The 22395-nt window shown below is 39.5% G+C and overlaps 1 pseudogene; it reads left to right on the top strand.

Annotated features, from left to right (window-relative positions):
- The first annotated feature begins 15262 nt into the window (after positions 1–15262).
- On the top strand, positions 15263–15808 carry LOC146672209 (small integral membrane protein 36 pseudogene; annotated as a pseudogene).
- Positions 15809–22395: the final 6587 nt, after the last annotated feature.

Raw genomic sequence — 22395 nt, 5'->3', positions numbered from 1 at the left:
CGTTAATGAGACACATGACACGGTGAGGCGTCTCCTCCTGCTTGTCAGGTTAGAGGAAGCCAGACTGAAGCTGGAAAAATGGGTGACTTGAGATGAAGTTTGACAGGTGCTCTCCCCCGGCGTCTTAAGCCTCGTTACACACTGCTGGCACCTCATGTAGGGACTGTGTGCGTCACTTTTTGTGCCTCACATAGTTGTCATTTCAATCAGTGCCACGCTGCTGCTGGGTTACTTTATCAATAAACTGAAAGAAGCCGGGGGCACGTAGTTTAAAAAAACAGGAAAGAATTTCAAGAGTTCCAAAGGAGAATAGAAGCAAGAAAACGAGTGACGTAAAGAATTCAATTGGAAGGAAGGAATGAGTGAAGGAATGAAGGAAAGAAGGAAGGAAGGAAGGAAGGAAGGAAGGAAGGAAGGAAGGAAGGAAAGAAGGTGATCGGAAAAGGAAGAATTAAGAGGTCAATCAAGTATGGAAGTAAAAAATAAAGAAAAGTGACTAGCACGGAAAAAGTAGAAAGTGTTACAAATGAAAAGGAAGACTTGTGGAATGAATGTGTTCTCCTTCAGCCTCTTTCAACAAAGGAGAACAAGCTGCAGTGTTAAATTCCAGACTTCAAAACAACCGACTGCACATTGTTGAAAAAATTAAACATAACGAGCTCAGCATTACAGACATCCTGCTCCTTCCTGCTGCCTCTAATGAAACAGCTGTGCAGCTGGAGCGTGAAGAGGCTCGGACAGACCCGACCTGACAGCTCTCTGACTAGCTGACCGGACTCAAGTGACATTTGCTCATTTTCGATAACAACCTGAAAATTAGAAAAATTTCTTTTGTTTGACTTGGTTCAGGTTGCCTGATGAGGGTGAAACAAGCACAGCACTGTTAATATCCACTCCAAGAAAAGGCCAAAGTCAAGTTCTGTACTTGTCGGAGCAATTTTAACCGGTTTTTCAGGTGTCCGGAGATGGAGATCCACTGGAATCTTTTGTTCTGCATATTTCTTCATCTTCCATCCCTGCAGCTCTCAGAGGTCCTGCACAGTGGTGCTTTGAGAGTAATGCTAACATCAGCATGCTAACACATAATTGCCATCTCAAATTGCATACTCTTCCATACTTACACTAACTATTTTGAGTGTATAAGTGGGTTCACATTGAGTACACAACAAGTGCAGTGATGATGTACCATAGATTATATAAAAGACGGACATAGCTTCCAGGTCGGAAAAAATGAAGCCAATGTGGAAGTGCCTTAAACCGATCCGAAGGCCACCAGAAGGTGATAGCTGTAGTTGCAAAAACACGTCTACGGGAAGGTGGCTGTCTTGCTTGACTCTGTAAACACTTTGCTGTTGAGTTTATGGGCTCAGTCGGTCAACTTCAAGTCTGTTTTGTAAATCTTGGCCATTCTGTGTATCAAATGAAAGATCATGTGTAACATGAAACTGCATGCTCATTGGTCAACCACTCCTCAGCCAATGAGCATGCACTTTCACAGTCAGACCTGCCCCTTCTTCATCACGTCCAAGTTTGTGCAACCAAGATGGAGAACGATGGCGATGCTCATCTCAAAACTTCATACAGGGACTTAAGAAACCAGTGGGTGACATCACAGCAGCTGTGCCCATCTTTAATACTGTTTGACTGTTGTATTCATAACAGTCACAAAGGTGTGCACACTCCTTAAATAGTTGTCATCTTTCCTCTGTGGTGTAAATGTTGGAGTTGCCAAACAACCTGCTTCTTAAAAGCAGTTTCGTGTTTCCAAGTCCGTCCATCTACTTGGTGTTGTGTTAGTTTGAACTGTTTTCTGTCTTCTTCCCGTGTGATCTCCATATGATGGTGATTGAAACCATGCTACATCTTCCCTACAGTAATGTGTTCATGTTAGCCACACCACAGCTCTGTAACAGTAGATCATTTATAGCTATCACACCTTCAATAAATCTCCAAATGTTGCTGTTATCATTTTCTGTTGCTTTTACATCCAAAACTATTGCAACACTAGATATTGTTAAAGAAGTTATTCAGTTAGAACAAGGCACATCGTCTTTATCAACATCAGTTAGCTAGCGAATGCAACCAACTTGCCTGAACCTCATAAATTCTCCTTTTCACGGATGCCTGGATGTTTGAACTTTATTGTTACACCTGGGAGAACAGCCACACTGGTCATTTTATTGGAGCTGAAAGAATTTAGATGGTTTTTACTCTCAGTGGTGCCTCAGTGCGTGTTTGCATTTGGGAGCTGAGGGAACATTTGGACCTGCAAATGGCTAAAGATGCCTTACCGAACATTTCAGCCATTAGTACATGGATGTTGCCAATGACAATTTGTTAGCTAACTTCAGCAGGTCAAAGTACATGTGCTGTGGTAATATTTGGTGTTACGCTAAAATAATAGCATGTGGAGAAAACCACTTGTTGGTGAAGCTGATCTGTGACTTCCCAGCTTCAACGCAAAGTTCACGTTGATCAGATCCAATGTAGTTAAACACACTGAGCTCAGCTTTGTAAAACCACTATGATGGTGCAAAGTTAAATAGCCTGAGCATAACCCGGGGCTAAATCCATCATCTTTTCCCTAATTAAACATTATAGCTTTGAGCTTTTGGGCACTTTTTAACTCTAGTTTAGAGAGCGTGTGTCAGAAACTCTGCACGACATGCTTTTTCTTCAGTCCTTTCATGTGCTGCCAGTGATTCTTGGAGTGTCTGAAGAGTTGGCTGCCCACAGTCCCAAAGGTGCTGCCGGATAGGTTTGCTCTCATTCTACCACATTATGAAGAAAAAGCTTTTCCTGACCATTTCCTCCAATTTTTACATTAAATCCCACTTCACCAGGACTCCTAGTGTCATTTCCAATAAAATCCAACCAAACGCAGCACTTTAACCTGTTTGCAACACCAGCCATCCGGAGACACGCTGTTCTGCGGCTCTGGATCTGTTTACATGGTTTTGGCTGATAGTTTTGGTTCTGTGTTAAAGTCATTGTTTTAGTTCCTGTATTCAGCATCACTAACTCCACGATTTATCCTACAACAACAGAAAAGTTTGCAAGGTGAACATAAAATAACATTTAGCAACTAAAGAGTAACGATTATATGCCAAAACATCGGTAATGAGCGTTACCGCGGAAAAAGGAAATAAAGACATTAAATTGATCTTTATCCGGTGAATAGAAACGCACCTCCAGTTGGTTAGTAATGTTTCCTCTTGTCACCTTTTTAATATATTAATAAAATAACATTTTGAAAAACTGTGTGAACCTTGTGTACTCAAGGTCTAAAAATCCTAGAAACTGCAAGAAAAACTAGATAACACACTTGATGACAATACGCAGCTTTAAATAACCAAATGTAAAGTTTGTTAAGAAGTTCAATGCCCTGTGATGAAATCTTCCTGCTCTGCATCAAGAAAATAACAAAACTGACTCTTCTTTGCTCTGCTGAGCAACAGAAAGTACTGAGATGTACCTTGCAGAGTCCTTACGCATCCGCCTGCTATTAAACTGCTGAGCCAGCAAATCAATTGCCAGAACACTTTCTTTAATGCAGCTGCTTTTGTCCTCTGTTAGATTCTGACGTCCTGCTTCTTTATGCACTTTTTATTTGAACCCACAGTTGAAGGTACTTTTTCCTCGTGGGGAGCAGGGTCGCACAATAGATCTGATTCATATGTGAAAGCGTCTCGTAAAGCATTTGATTTATGACTGCGCAGCATCTGAATCCTCTCTTGTGCAATGTTTGCGGTAAACAGCAGACGAGGACAAAAGTGAATGAACAAAAGGAGAGTCAACACCCTGCTCTCAAGATCATCGTGCACCAAGAGTGATTGCATCCATATGGAAGGAGAAATTGTGACTGTTTGTTTGTCTTGAACTGGGTTAATCTGTTTCTTTTCTTTTCTTTTCTTTTCTACAGGCAGATTTTTGGCATTTCGTTAGGCTGAGCATACATGGCCATTATGTTTGTCTTTATTGTTCCTGATCAGCCCTGTCCACTTAAGGAAGTTTAGAAATTAGAGTTTGTTATTCAAAGATTTCCTCTAACTTAAATCACTTATCAGCCTGTTAGATATATGTCTGATCCGAGGACATTAATCTTATATTAACTGCATGATTGGACACATACTGTATAATGAGATTTAAAGAAAGCGAGAATAAGAACCGGTTAATTGTCAGAAGATAGCTTTTTTGTAATCCTGATGACCATTAAATGACCACAAAAACATGAGACTCCTCATTAAATCTGAAGTTTGCTGCAGCTGTTAACCTCTCGTTTCACAACAAGCCTCTCTAACCTGCGTCCAGCGTCTCATGTCATTTTCACCTGTCGAACTTTGTAAATATTTACTGGCGAGACTGTGGCAGCACTGCAGAGGTGCTACAGTATCTGTTGTCTGCACTGTCTGGAAGTTCTTCACTAAGAAACATATATAACATATATAACATAACAAATTAACAACTTCACTCGTTGTGCAGCTGCTATGAAAAGGGAAATTAGCTCTAGGGAGCAGAGTTTTAGATTTTGCTCGCAAGACATTTTATCACACGCGTGTGAGTGGACTGACTCACTTTTGGACTCAAGTGGCCACTTCAGGAATCACGGTTTTTAGCACTCCTCTCTCTCATTGGCTTGATGCTCCCAGTTTGCTGCTTGGTTGTGTGGAAACAAGATTTTTGATGCTGACTGAACAGTGTCCCCTTTACGTCAGCAGTTTCTATCAGATCTCTACGCCTTTGATTACAATGTAATGCAATGCTGTGCTTTAAAAACGTTTTAAAAAGTTACAATAAAATGATAGATATAATTTCCTAAATCTTTTTTGTTAAAAACCTTTAAATTAGCGTGCCTGCAGATCATTCTTTGATTCAAATCTTTTTATCTTTTAAGTGTTTTGGCAAACGTAAACTGCCATTTCCCTCTTCTGTCAATGAAGTAAATAATTTGAATGGCTCGGGGAGGATATGAGAAGGTGTGTCTGTCGTGCCCGCAGAGGTCATTTAACAAACACGGTGATGTCATGGGAAGTAGCTTCTTCACAGCACTCAGTTTCCTTTTCATGTGAACAGCTGAGCTGCTTTGTGCAGCTGAAACTTTCCTGCCTGGGCCTCATAAAGCTGATATACCCCCCCCCCCTTTCCAGAATCACTTCTACGTCCTCGCCCGCAATCTATGCAACAACATGCAATATGCAACCTACATGTTTTACTTTGACTTTAAGCTTGAAAACATGTTGATTGCAGAGTTCTGTTCATGTTCAGTTTTTTGGATTATATTTACTCTGATGTCTGATAAAAGTATCACACACAGACTCACATCTGTTTCCAGCAAGCCGTAGTTCGAGCATGAAGTTCTATGTGCTTTTCTAACTGAATTTAGACCTCACCCTGCACACTAATCAACTCTGTTACTTTTTAGTTTTGTTAGATTTCACTTTGTGATTTTGAGTTTTGTATGTCAGAGTTTGTATCAAGCTGCCAGCTGGTATCATCATGTGGTTGACAAATGTGTTTCTGTTGTGTTGGTTGGATTAAAATTTGTTGCAGGCCAGGGTAACTCTGATTCGCTGATTTTTTGTTTGACATTGCCATTATAGTAGATGTTTTTATTTTGTTTGTTTTTTTAATGCTGAACCAACCTGTGAAACCATCGAGACATGCATCCCATCAGCCTCAGCTGCAGGGACCAAGCAGTAAGGACACAGGGGTTTAATTCAATTTCATTTATTGACCCCAAAATATGAAAAATAATTAACAAAGCCAAAAACTTAGACAGGCAGAACAATAAAAGAGGTCAACTCAATAAACTAAACTCAAACAAACATAAGGCAAACTAACCTGCTGAGATGACGCATGAGGGAACTTAAATACGGGCTTAGCTAAACCATAAAACACCCCCAGGCAATGAAGCATTTGGTTCAGTTTTTGCCAACCAGGAAGGAGAAGCCAACCCCCCCCCCCCAAACAAAAGTTTGACTTTGCATTGTTGATCTGTGTGCACTCCATATAAACATTTTAAGGTGTGATGGAAAAAACTAATTTAATAAAGAAACTATATACTGGAAAATTAGTAAAATATATTTAAAGTCGGGACTGCAAAGTGAAGTGAAGCAACTAGCGGTGAGGTGCTGATCTTACCATGTTTGGCTCGCCATCACAATAGTATTTTGTGTTAATAACAAATGTCAGGCTAATGCACTGAAGTATTCAAAGAGTCAAAGACCACAAGGCCATTTCAACTTCTATTACAAACTGAATGGAACGGCACAACACAGCGTTACCTTGGAAAATAATTAAAGCACGATCTGGTCCAGTTGTGCAGGAAAAAGCTACCCAATGTCACAGTATTGATACCAAAGGGTGAAATCTGATGCTTAACAATCAACTAAAGTAACACTATAGGTATCGACTCCTAATAATCTCTTATTGTCTCTTAAGTATAAAACCAGTTCAGAAGTGCAGTGTGTGGAATTCCAGGATGCTCTCATTTCCATCATGCCAACTATTGCAGTTTTGGCTCTGCCACTCCCAAGTCCGATCACGTGGATGTTTAAATGTACTTTTTACAACATGCACAATTATTCCACGTTCCTTTTACCTTGTGAAACAGAGGTTGGAGCTAGGAGTGACATCGGACGTGAGTTGACCTCATTCCAGTAACAGTAGAAGTTAAAATGGGCAACGTTTGCTCTCTAGCAGGTACAGCCATTCAGCCATCACTAGTTGCACGACCAAGTGAATAAAATCTGCAGTCAGCAACCATCTGACAGGTCTGTGATGCTCACTGAAAACGTCCTTGCATTTGCTTTGGTCTCTACTAGATCCCCTCAGTTGTCTGTAATTTGCATGGAAGATGCAACTACTCTCCCATCAGAGCGTAGTTGAGTTGTTAGCTACAGCACTGAGGCACAACTTTTATTTTAAATCCTCGCTATTTCTCCACCTGGCTGGTTAGCAAGTGTTTGCAGTCGATCTGCTAGCAACCAAAGCAATCAGAAGGAGAGTTTTTTGGGTTCAGCACACTGTTTGTGACTGATTTCACAGAGCTACTGTCAGAAACCTGCACTGACCAACCAGTCAGGAAATACATGTCTCTATTGCAAATGATGGTTGTATCACATCCAATATGGTAGACAACTTCCACACAATGTGCACACAATGTGTCTGGAGAGCCTGATCAGTGCTGTGTGTGGCTTATTTAGCGAGTGCCAAATACAAAAGGAATGCAGCATTGATTTTAGAAGGAGGTCTGAAAAGGCTCTAATAATATCATGAAAAAGAATTCTGTTCCATTTCTGCCAACAGATCCCTAAATCCTATGCACCGAGCTTTTAATTCATAGCATTTGGGTCTACTATGGCTTTACATCTCTAAACTTCTGGAACATTTTGAACAATGAACTGATGTCCCACTGTTGGGCCACCCTGAATGCCAATCACCAGGCGAGCCAGACTTGACCATAAGCCCCCCTTTCTCCCCCTAACTGAGTGTAAACACTCAAACAATCACTGGGAATGCCGGGAGGTGTGTTTTGATGAGGTCTGGGTGAGCTTTTTTGGGTTTTATCAGCTGTGGACATTCCTCTGAGTTTCCCCACGGGGAGAACACACAAGCTGCTCTGATGACGTACACGAGACAATGGCGAGAAGTCAGTTTTACAGCTTCCAGCTGATTTAAACTCCAGACCACACATTTAGACCGAGACAAAGATTTGACAGAGTCAATTATAGTCTGTTCACTTTGCCCAGGACCCTCTTGGACAGAATAAGCATCTGAAGATTATTAAAATGTAAAGGTATAAATGTTGAGCTTCGTGAGCTTTTGATGCTTTAGGTTTTTGAGGCAGGCACGTGCTTAAACAATATAATCCTCCTCTGAGTTTCTGTGTTATGTCAGTGATGTTTTAGCATGCTAAACATATCTAAGATGAATAAAACTGCTACATTTCATGTAACAAGTTGTCCTGATTACGGTGCCTGACCTGCTAATTTATATCTTCTTTTGTAAAATAATAATTTAAGCTAAATACACAAAGTACTCTGAACTGTCTTTGTGCATCAAGCTGCTGTATGAATACGTTTCGTTAACTCTTAACTTATATGAAGTCAGAAAAGCCAGTTTTAAAGTCTGAAATAATTGTACGTAAAGATTTTTTCTTTCCTTATATCTATTTTCTTTTTTAAAAAGTCAATGTGACTTTTTAAAGGCAAACTTAGGTTTCATATGTATATCAGCAACACCATTATTTTTAAAATTCTTGGCTAATATACCATTGTACATCTGCATTGCAACTGTATGCAGAGGATAAAAAGAAATTAGAGTTGTAGATACATTCTTTATTTTTATATATATATGTGTTGTATACGCTTATATTATTACAAACCCTCTATAACTTTGAGACGGTTTATCGTACATGCAGATAAGCACTTCACTTGAGCAGATTTTTAGCATTTGCAGCTCTCTTCAGTCACATTTAGGGCTGAGTGAAACATAGGATAGCTGGTGGCGGGTCCTTGGTGAGAGGAAACCATGGACTCTGGGAGGGGCAGGTTCCCACACCCAGAAGAAGAGACGCAGAACGTTGTAACACAAACAGTTCTCCACTCAGGAAGGAAAGGGCTCACTTGTTGGGTCTTTATCAGATCTGCGAGATCCTAAGCCAAGCCACGCTTCTCCTGCATGTTTGGGATGAGCGCCTCTCGAGTGTATGTCTCATCAGACTCTGTAATCACGAATAGAAAAGGAAATTGCATTTTATTACAGGGAGAGACTCAGTGCTACCTGCTAAAATGCGACCTGGCATGCTGGATCTTTTGCTCTGTGTATGCCCATCTCCTCAGTTTAATACCTCTGAAACACCTCAACTTAATTTGGAACTTGGAATATGCAGAGAGCAAGAGTACAATGTGTTATTGGACGTGTTTTATTTATAATTATAATCTGCATTATTTATATGTACTCTAACAGGCCAGAGGTGTGGCCCGAGGCTCATCCAGCCAATACTGCATAATGAATAATGCAGACTTGGTCTTTAAAGTGGAGTGTGATCCTGAATGAAAAGGAGAAGCACCTGCTGTTAAACGGCTGAGACTTTGATGGGATGTATCAGGATATAAGCTCATGCCTGTGTCTTTTTTCTGACGTAAATTAGCTTCATGAGATTAGCTTTAGCAGTATTGTCTATAGCAGGTTACAATGTCAAACCAAACAAGTTTTGAACACAGTGTCGCTCTCACCTGGGCTGACTCGAGCTCAAGTTTCCTTCCTGGTTCATTTAAATTTCTGGTTTGACATACAAACAGTCTTTGTATGCAGGCACAAATTTACACATTCAAAGTAACTTAAGACCAGTGAGATTCAGATTTCCAGCTTTAGTTTACAGGATTGGCCAAATCATTCTCATAACAAATTCCAAAGATAATTTTGTAATACTTAAAGGTACAGTGTGCAAAATCTCACCACTGTTGTTCATCTATAGCAGGGGTGGGCAACTCCAGGCCTCGAGGGTCGGTGTCCCTGCAGGTTTTAGATGTGTCCTTGAACCAACACAGCTGATTTAAATGACTAAATTAGCTCCTCAACATGTCCTGCAGTTCTCCAGAGGCCTGGTAACGAACTAATCGTGTGATTCAGGTGCAGTGTTGGTCAAGTTACTTGAAAAAAGTAATCAGTAACTAATTACTGATTACTTCCCCCAAAAAGTAATCCCATTACTTTACTGATTACTTATTTTCAAAAGTAATTAATTACTTAGTTACTTAGTTACTTTTTAAAAACTCGGAAGTTTAGGGTTTTTTTCGCTGTAAAAAGAAGTTTTCTTCCCACGCACGATGGACGCTAATGTTTTTATCACTTTTTATGGAATCAAACTCAAAGTAAGGTCAGTACTTCCACGCTTTAAACGCTGCACGCTCATACTCTCTCCCACAATCGATATGTGATCCATTGTTGATCTGCACACAGCTGTTGCCACGAACGTCGCACTCGCTTACGTCACTGTCGTGAGACATTCTCGCAAAAAATCATGGTTTTAGTAACGCAGTAACGCAGCGTTCCTACGGGAAAGTAACGGTAATCTAATTACCGTTTTTGCAATAGTAATCCCTTACTTTACTCGTTACTTGAAAAAAGTAATCAGATTACAGTAACGCGAACGCGTTACTGCCCATCTCTGTTCAGGTGTGTTGACCCAAGGTGAGATCTAAAACCTGCAGGACACCGGCCCTCGAGGCCTGGAGTTGCCCACCCTGATCTATAGTGAGTGCAGACCGTCTCTCTGCTGTTTACCTCAGCTGTCAATATGCCACGTGGTCACATCTTGTCCGATACGAATCGATGACTCAGTGAGGTTCACTCATGAACGCTATACTGATGTGTATTGTTGAATTTCTGTTGGTAAGCGCTGCTGTTTCTGCAGCTGTGTTAGAGAAACTTTCTTTGAAATGGATCTAACATTGTTGGACTTGGATAAATAAGATGTGAGAATGTAATCAAACTGTTTATCAGAGGGAGAATATGATTTTAGAACACTCGTGCCTAATATTAGCTGGCATAATGTGAGTTTATAACCAGCTGTTGTTGTTGTTTAGCCGCTTGTTGCCAGCTGTCTGTAGATGGGAGGGTCGCATGTCTTATCTGCTGACAGTAAGTAATTCTGTCAATATTAGGAATAGATAAGCATGCTTATGCCTTTGTGACTTAATTCCAGCAGATGGTGACTGAGGTAAGGAGGAAGAGGATGAGTGTGGAAATGAGGGAGGAGAGAGCAGTTGTGGAGGAGGTGTATGAAGAGGAGGAAGATATAATGAGAATGTATAAGTTTGATCTCTTACAAAGAAGAGTTTCTCATTAGTAGTGACCCGTCGTGTGTATGTGTAGATAACAACCATGCTGTAGAATAAACCCCAGATAGACAAATAGTGAGTGAGTGTTTAAATATCAGGTACTTCACCTTTGTTGGGCTTCAAAACAGCTGATTTTTAGTATTATTTTAGTCTTTACATCAGTTGTTTTTATTTAACCTTTTTTTCTCAGTCTTGGCATCACTTAAACTCTTATTTTAAAAAATTACAATGAAGAAAAGATATTTTTAATTTGCATAAATACATAAATGATGAAATGGTCAAAGGAAAGAATTGTTACGTAGCCCCGATCGTTCTCTGAGCAGCATCTCGGTTGTGTAAGACTTCATGGAAAACCCCTGCTGTTACAGGGAGAAGACGAAGGACTCACCATCTTCATCACCTCCTTCCTCTGTGTGTTTTCTGCCCCTGCAGGCCAGTTCAGCCTGAACAAAATATTCCCTCATGGGCCACTAAAGGAAAATGAGCAAATTCTAATTCCAAGGATTGAACGGTGGATTTGAACTGTTGTGTAACTGTAACTGTGTAACCCTTTCTCCACTCAGTTTTATTCTCTTGAGATTTTAACCATTTAAAGCCAAGTGTGTCATGTGTTACGTGACTTTAGTGAGTTTTTGAGACTTCATCAGTGTAACTTAAATAAATCACACAATACATTTTTAAGTTGTACAAAATGATGAGGTTATTTTTTTAATTACAAAAAACTGCCTGATGTGGCGAATATGACACAGATTTAAACTCACATGTAAATATTCATATTTATTTATTTAGAAATTATTATTAGAAGCACCGTTTTTTTCTTCTTTTCATGAATGGAGATCACATTATTTGTATGTTAACATTAACTAGGAGGGATTTACAGCATGCATGCATGTCGCACATAAGCTCAGTGCAATTCAGTTTCAATTCAGTTTTATCTATGTAGCACTAAATTACAACAACAGTTGCCCCTCATCACTGCCTCATGGGCAGTGATGAGGGAGAATGGATGGCCATACCTGTTATGTGTCTGTGAGGGAGAAAAAGGAGAGTTGAAAAGTACGAGTTGTCACTGAGCAGAAACGGGAAGCATGTAAATATAATAATAACAAATATAATTATTTCTACTACGTGAACACTACAGTGGCAGTCCAATGAGATGACGGTGCCAGCAGTGGCCTGTGGCTCATTTGAATTTGAGACCCCTGATCTCAAATTAAAGTGGTGGGTGGGTTCTTTTACATTTAGAGAAGCCAGTTGAGTCTAATAAGAGATTAAATGCTGTGTGGAGGCTGTCATTTTCAGTATGTGCACATATATATTAAGCTAAATAAGTTATCATATAAGTTATTGGTGCACCATCTCCTCTGAACATTATGAGATTGCGGTGTGTTGAGGCTTGAAAAGAGCCTATGTCCATCCTTTATTTACAGTCTATGTTTCTGCTATCAGAACAATATAAAATGATAATAAATGCAATGCGGGATCCTTTGTTAGGTTTTTAAAGGGTGGACAAACAAACTGAGAACAAAATGATGCTCTACAGTTTTATTCTCTATTCTTTTTCCACTGCTCAAACAAAGAAAGGAAGAGTAAAGCAGGAAATAAACACTATCTGCATTTGTCTGTATGAGTAATCTATTGGCCTTTTACTCCACATTTATCAATCTTACGTTGTTATCCACACCCAAGAAAAACGTACAAGCTTTTAGAAAGAAAATACCAGAAGGGTTTTTTTTGTTTTTTGGTAAGGTCATGTCTTAAGGTCACTCATTTGTTTTGGGGGATGGTTGACGCAGGGAGAGCAGAGGTGAGGTCAGGATGTGTGAGATGGAGGGGAGGATCCCCCGCAGGGAGAATCAGAGGCTCGCTGTGAAAAACGAGCAAACAACCTGTCGGTGCTTCGTGCCTGAGAGACACAGGAAGAATATAAAAACTCTTAACATCCTCGGCTCGCAGACGCACACGGCCGAAGTAAAGTGCACAATTTGTCAACACAATCCTTTCCCATGTGTCCCAGCTGTCTGTCTGCCTCCAGGTCCCGCAGACGCTGCCGGACTCCCTGGCACCAGAGTCTGGCGACGCTGGGGGAAGATCTATCCCCAAGATATGAGCAGGAGAAACTCCACCCGAGAGGCTGCTGTACACACAGACAAACCTATTACATCCTCTGAGCTAATCGTTCTCTGAGAGCACGACAACACAAACATCCCCAGGACAGAAACATCACTCTTCCTCTGACTTGCTGCCGTTTTAAGAGTTTCGATTAAACTTTTTTTAGTCTTTAAAAGTGCTCGTGTTTCTAAAAAACAAAAGGAACAGTTTGGAATGATGGTTTTTATTTGTATATAAAATTGCAAACACAAAAAGGTAGTGTAAAGTTTTACAAAGGTTAGAGATTGTTTCTCGGTGGAGTTGCCCCTCCAGCAAGCTTCAAGAGGAGCTGAGTGCTCGGGCAGGTTCAGGGGTTAAGCCTGTTTCCTGGGACATACAGAGGGATTACAGGCCTGAACGTGAAGAGAGCAGTGAGGTCATTTTGTACTCTGCACATTTAATGTGTACAATCTGCTGCTCAAACTCACTTTTAAACCGCGAGGCAGGAAACATCACGACTGATTGTCTGCAGGAGAGCTGGAGCAGATCGGTGCCTGATTTCATCCTGAACTGTTTATGTTATGAAATCTCTTTGTGGGGTGAAAATCCCCCGAGATCCAATGAGACTGTTAAACTTGTAGACGTCAGTAAAAATATATATTGTAGCAGGTCCTGATATAATTTCTCAATTTTCTGAACTGATAAGTTGTTTTTTTCTGAATTCAGGGGAAAAGTTTCAGTCCTTAAAATAACTTTCTAGTAGATACAATAGAAATAGGCGGTAACAGTGGGAGTTTTTAAGGGAAAAAAGACGCATATGTGAGAGTAAGTATTTTCTGATCCCATAAGAGCTGAGAAAACCATCTTCTACAAAGTATATAATCATGCCCAAGGTCCTAAAGTTGGAAAATCTGTAAAATAAATCAGGAAATTAAGAAGACTCCAAAGTTTTAAAACATAGCAAAGACTCGTTTAAGTACAACGTTAAAGGGAAGGAAATAACAGAAATAACAGAAGAAATCGTAGAGCTCTAAGTAAAGGCAGGAAACATTACAATAAAGAAATAAAAGCTCCTTCATCTACTCTTTTCTCTTCCTTCTTGTTTTGTAGCTGGAGTCTCCGGTTTTCTTGCACAATCAGGACTCTGAGGTCCCAGAGTGATCCTCCTGATTGATTATGTTGTCTGAAAACACGCTTGTGGGATCATCTTTTCTGATTTTCTATTAATCAAATGTCATCTGCAGTATTTCTGCTGCAGATAGTATTGTAAAAGGTTTTAAACCAATAATTTCATGACTTTGGTTTTATTTTGCTATGAGTGCTGTGTGTTTAATACTGATACCACTGGGACTACTACTCATGAAGCACACTATGTATCTGTGATGACCTTTAGTGTAGCTTATTCTGTATTAAAACTTGGTTCCCAGCTTGTAATCTCACACCACACAAAGACTGTCTTCAGTGTGGAAAAACCAGAAGGTTTTGCACTAAAAATTGTAGCTTTCTTTATTTTTCATGTCATTATCTCAACACGAGTTGCTGTTTGATTTCTGCTCTCTTTGTAGAAAGGTTGTCTGGGTCAAAGTTGACCTGCAGCTTTACTTCTTCTAATGCTGATAACTGCTGCCCCCTGCTGTCCATCACACTCAAAATTTCCTGCACTGCAGCAACAGGTGCAAACACGACCTGAGACGTTCCACATTATTTATTGCTGTTTTTATTTCCTGTTTTTCCCACCTCCGTGTGCCGTGCACAAGCAGAGATGATTCCCTTCGTGGTAATCTCTGATTCTGTGACACCCGGAGGTCAACGGGTGCCGTAATCCGTCTGGATTTGAATGTTCTGCAAAATCAAAATCATTGAAAAGATATTTTAGGAAGAAAGTGTGTCGCACCCTCTGTGAGACTGAGTCTTCTGCTTGGTGTGTGAGCTCTATCTGAGTGACTTTTTAGTGGCTTCTATTCAGCCAGATGGCTTCCTCCGTCAATCCCCAGTTACAATCAAGATTAAGATTACACCACACACACACGCTAAAATACGTCACACACACAGTAATTAAATATTCCCATGATGATGTAACACAGAATCTGTTGCTGTGTTACAACTGAAGCTATTAAAGAGAGCTAGGGATGGCAGAAATTCCAGGTTGGAGGAGAGATGAGGATTAAAGTATTTTTACCTCAAAGCCACACATCCACAGCGCTTGTCTGACACAGAGAGGAGGAAGAAGACAGGAGCGAGGCAGAGAGGATGGACGGAGGGCAAGGAGGGAGGGCGGATTGAAGAGGATAGAGAGAGAGAGCCCTGCTGTCACCAGGCTTGCTTAGTGTTCTTGGTGTGTAGCGGCTGTTGACGCCTTCTGCCTCTCCGTCCACTGAGGTGCTGGTTTCAGGGCCTTCTGGGCCACCCAGCATGAGGCAGGCATCATGGGCTTTCTGGAAAACTACCAGGAGATTGACCCCGTCACTTTGAACCTTTGCATCCTTATCGCCAGCTACGTTATCTTGCTCCTCGTCTTCCTGATATCCTGTATAATGTATGACTGTCGGGGCAAAGATCCTACCAAGGAGTACGCCCCGGACCCACAACCCACTCAGTCTCCCATCAGACTGGTGGTGATGCAGAGCTCCTCAGCACCTGTGGGACGGTGGGACACAGCCAACATGATCACCACCTACCACGAGCCATCGAACTCAGACTTCAGGGAGAAGAAGAGCACGATGGTCTGAGTGCAACTTACCTCTGTTTATACCCAACTCATTTTTGCACATACACTGCTTTTTGCATTTTTCTGGGGTTATTTTTGTTCTTTTGTTTTGACTTTTTTCCTGGGACAATGCTACGATTTGACCTACATAGGACCAAACTCGGACGGTAAGGGAGAGTGACATGTGTTGATGTATTTAAGTACTGTGTGCATGCACGTGAAATCCCTCTTTATCTCAAGGATCTAAAGGCAAAGCCTGCAGTCACCTCTGGAAAGCAAATGTCACAACCAATAAAAGACGAAGAATAAGAGGGGCATGTCTGTTGCGCTGACTGAGAAGAGTGGGATGAAAGGTTCTGGATTAAGGTTAGAAAAATATAAAACGTGCTGTTATGCAGAATAAATATTCTTCAGTGTCTTTGGACTTTGCACCCCTTTGCCATATAAAACAGTCATCTTGGCTTTATTGAAACCAAGCGCTCAGATCTGGCTGCAGTTCAGGGGTCAGTGCTGAACAATTGTTTAAGGCAGGACTAACTGTCACCTCTTACATAACTCGAGGAAATGTGACGTGCATCGATGTAGTTGTTGAAAGTTTCTTATCAGGTTCCTGAGCGAGCATTATTAGATCCCCACGTTAAAAGTTAATTTTCTTTCTATCTTAAACATTTCGATAAGAATAAGCAGCATAAAGCCGGGGTTAAGCTCGAAGGGTTTCCTTTTGTCTGCCACATCACCGAAGTGCAGATAAAGCATATCAAGGTGTGAGAAACAAGCGAGCACTCACATTAGCTGTGTTTGTCGAGCAAACAGTGCACAGTTAACATAAAGCTGCAGAGTGAGAGTGCACGAGAGGGTGTTATTAACGTTTCCATCTCTAAAGCTTTTCCAGGACTTGGCTATGATCTGCTTTTATGCTCCTTCCGGTTGTGATCAAACTGTTTACATTTTCACTTCAGGTCGTCTGTATTGTTAATCTCGTGTGCCTTTTATTATTCTAACTGCTTGTTGTTGTTTTAATTATAATATAAGTGATAACTGACAGGAATTCAGACCAGGTGTTACAATACAAACACCCACGCACAGTCAGGTCTGCGTTTCAGAAATCAGACCGACTCCTGATGGTTGTGTTGACCAATTTGATCACAGACACTGAGACTAAAACTAAAGATGTTTCCAGTAAATTATGTTTTACTTTAGTTTAATGAGATTCTATTGTATCAGTTGTAGCGTTTCCTAAAAAGAAATCAGCTAACAATAATGACCCCGGTGCTCCTGGCTCTGTAATCTGAGCATCTGAGACACTAGAACCTGTCAACCTGTAATGGTTTCTGTCTCGTACTCAGTGTCACAGGGCGGATATAAGTTTAAAATACCAAATATAATTAAATACCGCAAATGCCAACCCTGAGAGAGAAGGTATTTTAACAGCAGGTCACTGATTTGACCATTTTTAACAGTACAGTAATGTTTTTCCTTCAAAGGGTCAAAAAGGAATGTAAATATTAACATTCAAATGCGTTGCTTTAGTTATGTTGTGTGTGTGTGATGTTGTTTCATCTCTGCCCAGTGCTCCCATGCTGCCTGTTTTCTTTTAGTACTTTTAGTAGGGTTTTTTTCACACATCAGTAAATCAAAAGATATTCACTTTACTTTTATGTCCCTGCAGCTTTCACCTCCTGTTCTTTGTATTTAAAGCTCCGCATGTAAGAACAAAAGATCCAACAAAAAGAAAACAATCAAATTAACAATTGATAATATAATATACATTTAATAGATTTAAAAAGCAGAAAAGTCAGTTTTCAGTTTTATTTGTCATATGCAAGTTAGCACAGGGTCAACATTGCAATGAAATGTGTTTGACGAGCAGCAGTCACTCAGCAGCATGGTACAGTAGAAGAAAATATAATAAAATAATAAAAAAAAAATAGAAAAATAGTAAGGAGCAAAATATTAGAGAGACGTGGTAAAAGAGAAAAGATGACTAAATATATATGTATCTATAAATATAAACATATGTACACTAGTGATTAAATAAGAAAATCTTGAAAAGAAATATGACAGGAGGGCAGATGGGATATTGCACAGGATTACAGTATTACGAACTAATTATCTAAGAATCTCCTAACAGATGTAAAAGAATTGCATTCATTTTTTAAATTAATTTTAAAGACCTATCATCATTCCCTTTATCATTATTTAAATGTGTGGAAATAAATAGTAGCAGTACAAAAAGCTGAATCGTAGCTTTAACTCATCTGCATGTATTCTTTGTGTGATTGTTCGTAACCCCGTCGGTTTATTTCTCCATTTCTAATTTTCCTTCAATGTTTCTTCACATTTCAGAGCAGAAAGATATTTTTTCTGTTTCATGTTTGAGTCCGCTGGTGAATTCCCAGGAACGTCTGTATATTATATTTCTCTTTGTCTTTCTCTTCATTTGGTAAACTATGTTGATTATTTTGTCTTTGTTTCAAACAGATTTTCAGAGACAACAGAAGAATTGTGATTATGTGTCTTTGCTTCGAGCACCCAGAGGCGACTCTTGTTGCTTTACATATAAAAACACATGTTGCTGAACTGAACTCAATTTGCTTCACAACATTTTCTCCAGCAGTTTGCAACTTTCCTGTTGCACATTTGGAGATATAAAATATTTTGTATTTAGTTTACATGATTGTTGTTAACTTTTCAGAAACAGTTTGGAGTATACACAGTAATTGTAGCTATAAAACACTGAAATCATGGTACAGCAATGTGTTTTGCAGTTTATTCATCAATGATAGCTTCAGTTTCATTTTACAGAAACAAATATAAAAAGACATCTGGGATTTAACAAAAAGGAAACAACATTAAACTTGGAAAAAAACGAAGCTAGCCGTCCTGTTTGCTGATTATTCTGGACATTGTGATTACGGCTGTGCTGTGCTGCCAGCCCTCAACAGAAATAGCTGTGTCTGAATCTGGATCTAAAGTCTGGATGGCTCTCAGTGTAATCCTGGATCTTCTAAGAAATGCACCATAAACAGATCACATTCATAAAAGAGGTCAGGATGATTCTTTGTAAAGGGAAAGGCTCGCCAAACAGAAGACAAATATACAACGGCTCCAGAAATAGCCTCAGTTAGATTCTCTCTGGTTTGTGCAAAAATTAAATCAATAAATAATTTTGATTGTGCAAATTAAAATAGTGCAACTAGCATAAAAGATAAGGCACATAAACCTGATATAGCATGATAGAGTAACTGAGTTTTAATTAACACCAATTTAAACACACTAATTTTTTTTTTTACCTAATTAAAAAGGAAACCAATTCATAACCAAAGGTCAAAGGTCAATGGGCAAAAGAGGGCGTTAAGAGATCTTTGCTACTGTTAAAACTGCACTTTTAGTTTATAATTTACAGCCTTTTAATTATTATAAAATTACAACCTTTTAATATTTGTTTCACATAGTACGAATGCGTAGAATAGAATAGAATAGAATAGAATAGAATAGAATAGAATAGACCTTTATTATCCTGCGGATGAGAAAATTATATAAAATATAAAAGGAAGACACAAAGTGGTCCTACATACATGAGCAACTGAAGTTTGTATATACAGGCAACAATGTACTGAAATATGTATAGAAAAATTGTACAGAGATATGTATAACATGTATGAGGATAATCTCATGTACTGTACATGTGCTACAGTACATGAGAGTAAAGGTGTTACTGTGGTCATGGGGTCCATGGATGGCTTAATCTCACAACATCGACAAGTCAAAGCCGAAAAACATCAAAACCGAACACCAATCACAGCACTCCTAAATAAATCTATAACATCTATAATAAACTATCCATCCATCCATCTTCATCCGCTTTGTCCGGGGCCGGGTCGCGGGGGCAGCAGCCTAAGCAAAGAGGCCCAGACCTCCCTCTCCCCAGCCACCTCCTCCAGCTTATCCGGGGGAATACCAAGGCGTTCCCAGGCCAGCCGAGAGATATAATCTCTCCAGCGTCTATAATAAACTACAGATTATTAAATAAAATATGGACAAAATGTGAATATGTGCACTAAGCACTAATTTCATTTAAGATAGGTCACTGCATTTAGTTTGGTGGTTAAATGTACTAACAGCAGACTTTAATTATATCATGCACACATCAAAATCACACTGTAATATTTGAGTTAATGTTTCAATCACTCTAATTCTTGTATTTTTGCAGATTTCAGCTACTCTCACAATAGTTTCTCCTCCAAAATGAAAAATGTGACATCGTGATCAATACTTTCCAGAATCTAATAGACATGAGACTTTAATAAAACTGTACATATAGTATTAAAACTTCTTGTGTATCGATGGAGTTTTTTTTACATTTTTTAAATGAGGCCAAATTATTTCTGTCTAATGAGGATGTGTTTCCCAGCTGACACAGTTAAAGTACAGTCAGTTCTCGTTCTAAGTATTGGTTGTGATATAATAGATGTTGGCCTTTGACACTGAGGTGTGTAAAAAGAGGACAGAACGGCAGCAATAGTAATCCTGCCTTTGTGCTTTCCATTACACAGAGCGGCAGGCTCAGCTCGATAGATGCGAGATTAATTAAGATGGGTACGGAAAACGCTGCAGCGGGAGAGCTCCTGACCTAAATACTCTGTTTAGTTTTGCATTTTCGTGCTGCGGTGACTGTGGCTCTGCCCGTCAGACCAGTTGTCCATCATTAACAGGCTCAGAGGTTCAGGCTGTGCCCTCTCTGCATGGCAATGGCATGCCAGCGTGCAGCGCAGGTGATTGGATGAATGAGAAGCTTTGTAAAATCACTGGGATTTAAAGGTGCTGATCCATTGTACTTTTATATTGTGCATCATGCTAAAGCCAAATTAAACATTTTTAAGTTTAAATAGTTATTTAGACTTAAAAACGTTTCATTCATTTGACATTTTCTTTCTTTCGATGGCAGTTAAACAGATTGTTCATGATTAATTAACACTTATTCATTTTATTATATTCGATTCAGTTTTTTCACTGTGGAAGACGAGAAAAGGAAAATAAGCTGTTCCTGTGTTTGTAGTTAATATTAAATTGCATCTATTAAATAGATGAGGAAAACTGTGACACCATGAGTGGAGTGAGTGAGTGATGACAAACAGGAGAGTGTAAAATAATCCTCTGCTCAATGTCAAAGTAAAGCCCTGTGATGGCAAGCTTTAATGTTTCTATTAAAGGTTTGCAACATAATGAGGCAAAGCAAAAACATACTGTCAGTAGTGCGACACTGATTGTCCTTTTTTTGAGAAAGCAAAAGGAAACAATTTGCAATCAAAAAGTGCATGAAATTTTAAATAAAATAAAGCAACTATTTGCCTTCATTTTTAGTAAAGTTATGTTTGGGGTTTGTGATGACACTTTAAATACATTCAGTACATTTATTTCATTACGGCGACATACGTGTACATGAAAGGGATATTCTAGTCTATTCTATTCTCAAACACAGTCGGTTCATTTAGCTAATATGCAACAACCAAATGATGTCTTAAATACTCATTTTCTTAATACCTCCCCTCCCCCTCATCACCCACTGGATATTACCCATGGACTTTGCATTCTACCCTGAAACAGTAAACCAATTACAAAGCTGTTTAACCCCCTGTCACATGTACACATAAAGCCTCTTTTATTCCAAGGGCACTTGTCTATACGTTTCCCCTACAAGACAAATCTACTAAGAGCCGAGAGCCGTGCTTTCTCTTTGGTTTTCTGCTAATCCTGCATCAGTATTTACATGTGGAGGACTGAGTCGTGTTTTCCACCTTGTGTTGTCTGCAGTAAATGTTTTTAAGGAAACTGAAAGTTCTCCAGGTGCACCATAAGCATACCTGAACCCTGACCCCGGGCTATCAGGAAGATTAGATAGCGTGCATTTCTAACTGTAGCTATTCATACAGTTGCAGAGAGATTACAAAGATTTGATTTGTTTTAGCTGTGGTTACACACAAGCCTGAAGTAAAACAGGAAGCTGGCCTCTGTATCAGATGAAAATACTCAGATTCTAGCATCACAGGGTCGGGATGTGCCGTGGCTTGGTGAGAAAACAAGGAACAGGTGTGTGGGGACTAGAAATGATCGGCAAAGCAGGAAATGCTGAAGACCGCGTCACATTTTACTGTAAAAATCCCCATGTTTACACTTTGGAAGCATTTACGTCATCTGCAAAGACAGGTTGGACTTGTATTTCCAAAACCTAATCAGTGAGAACTTTAACAATGTTCTGTCAGTCTATATACTTATATAGTAGTACTATAAAGTAGTAAACGTTTTAGATACGAAGCCCCCAGTTTGTGGCTATCATAGAGCGTCCTACATTCAATCAGAAATATGGACTGAGATTAAAAAAATGATAAAAACTTTGTGATTTTAAACAATTATTCCAGATTAAAGATGACCAAAGACACTCAAATGTAAGTTAAATAACACAGAATCGGCTCAGCTTACTCTAAATTGCTGTTGCAATTCCTTTTCAAAATAAAGTAGTACATTTAGGAATTTCCATAGTTATATAAACATTTCTCAGTCTCCTTTTGATATTTCTGGATTAACGCAATTAGTTCATAAAATAATCAAACAATAAATGATTGCAGGAATGAAATATTACACTCAGCAGACTGAAACCTTAGATTTCTGACGCGCGTGTGTTTTTGGTTAAATTTTTACTGTAGCAAAATAAAATGCAAAGAGTCTGTTAGAGCAGCACTGCAGCTGTAG

This window comes from Rhamphochromis longiceps, linkage group LG4, assembly GCF_057381845.1.
Source record: "Rhamphochromis longiceps isolate RC_006_pf linkage group LG4, R_longiceps_female_GT1.1, whole genome shotgun sequence".
Lineage (NCBI taxonomy): Eukaryota > Metazoa > Chordata > Actinopteri > Cichliformes > Cichlidae > Rhamphochromis > Rhamphochromis longiceps.
Note: the sequence above shows the minus strand (reverse complement) of the source record. Positions and strands in the feature narration are given on the sequence as shown.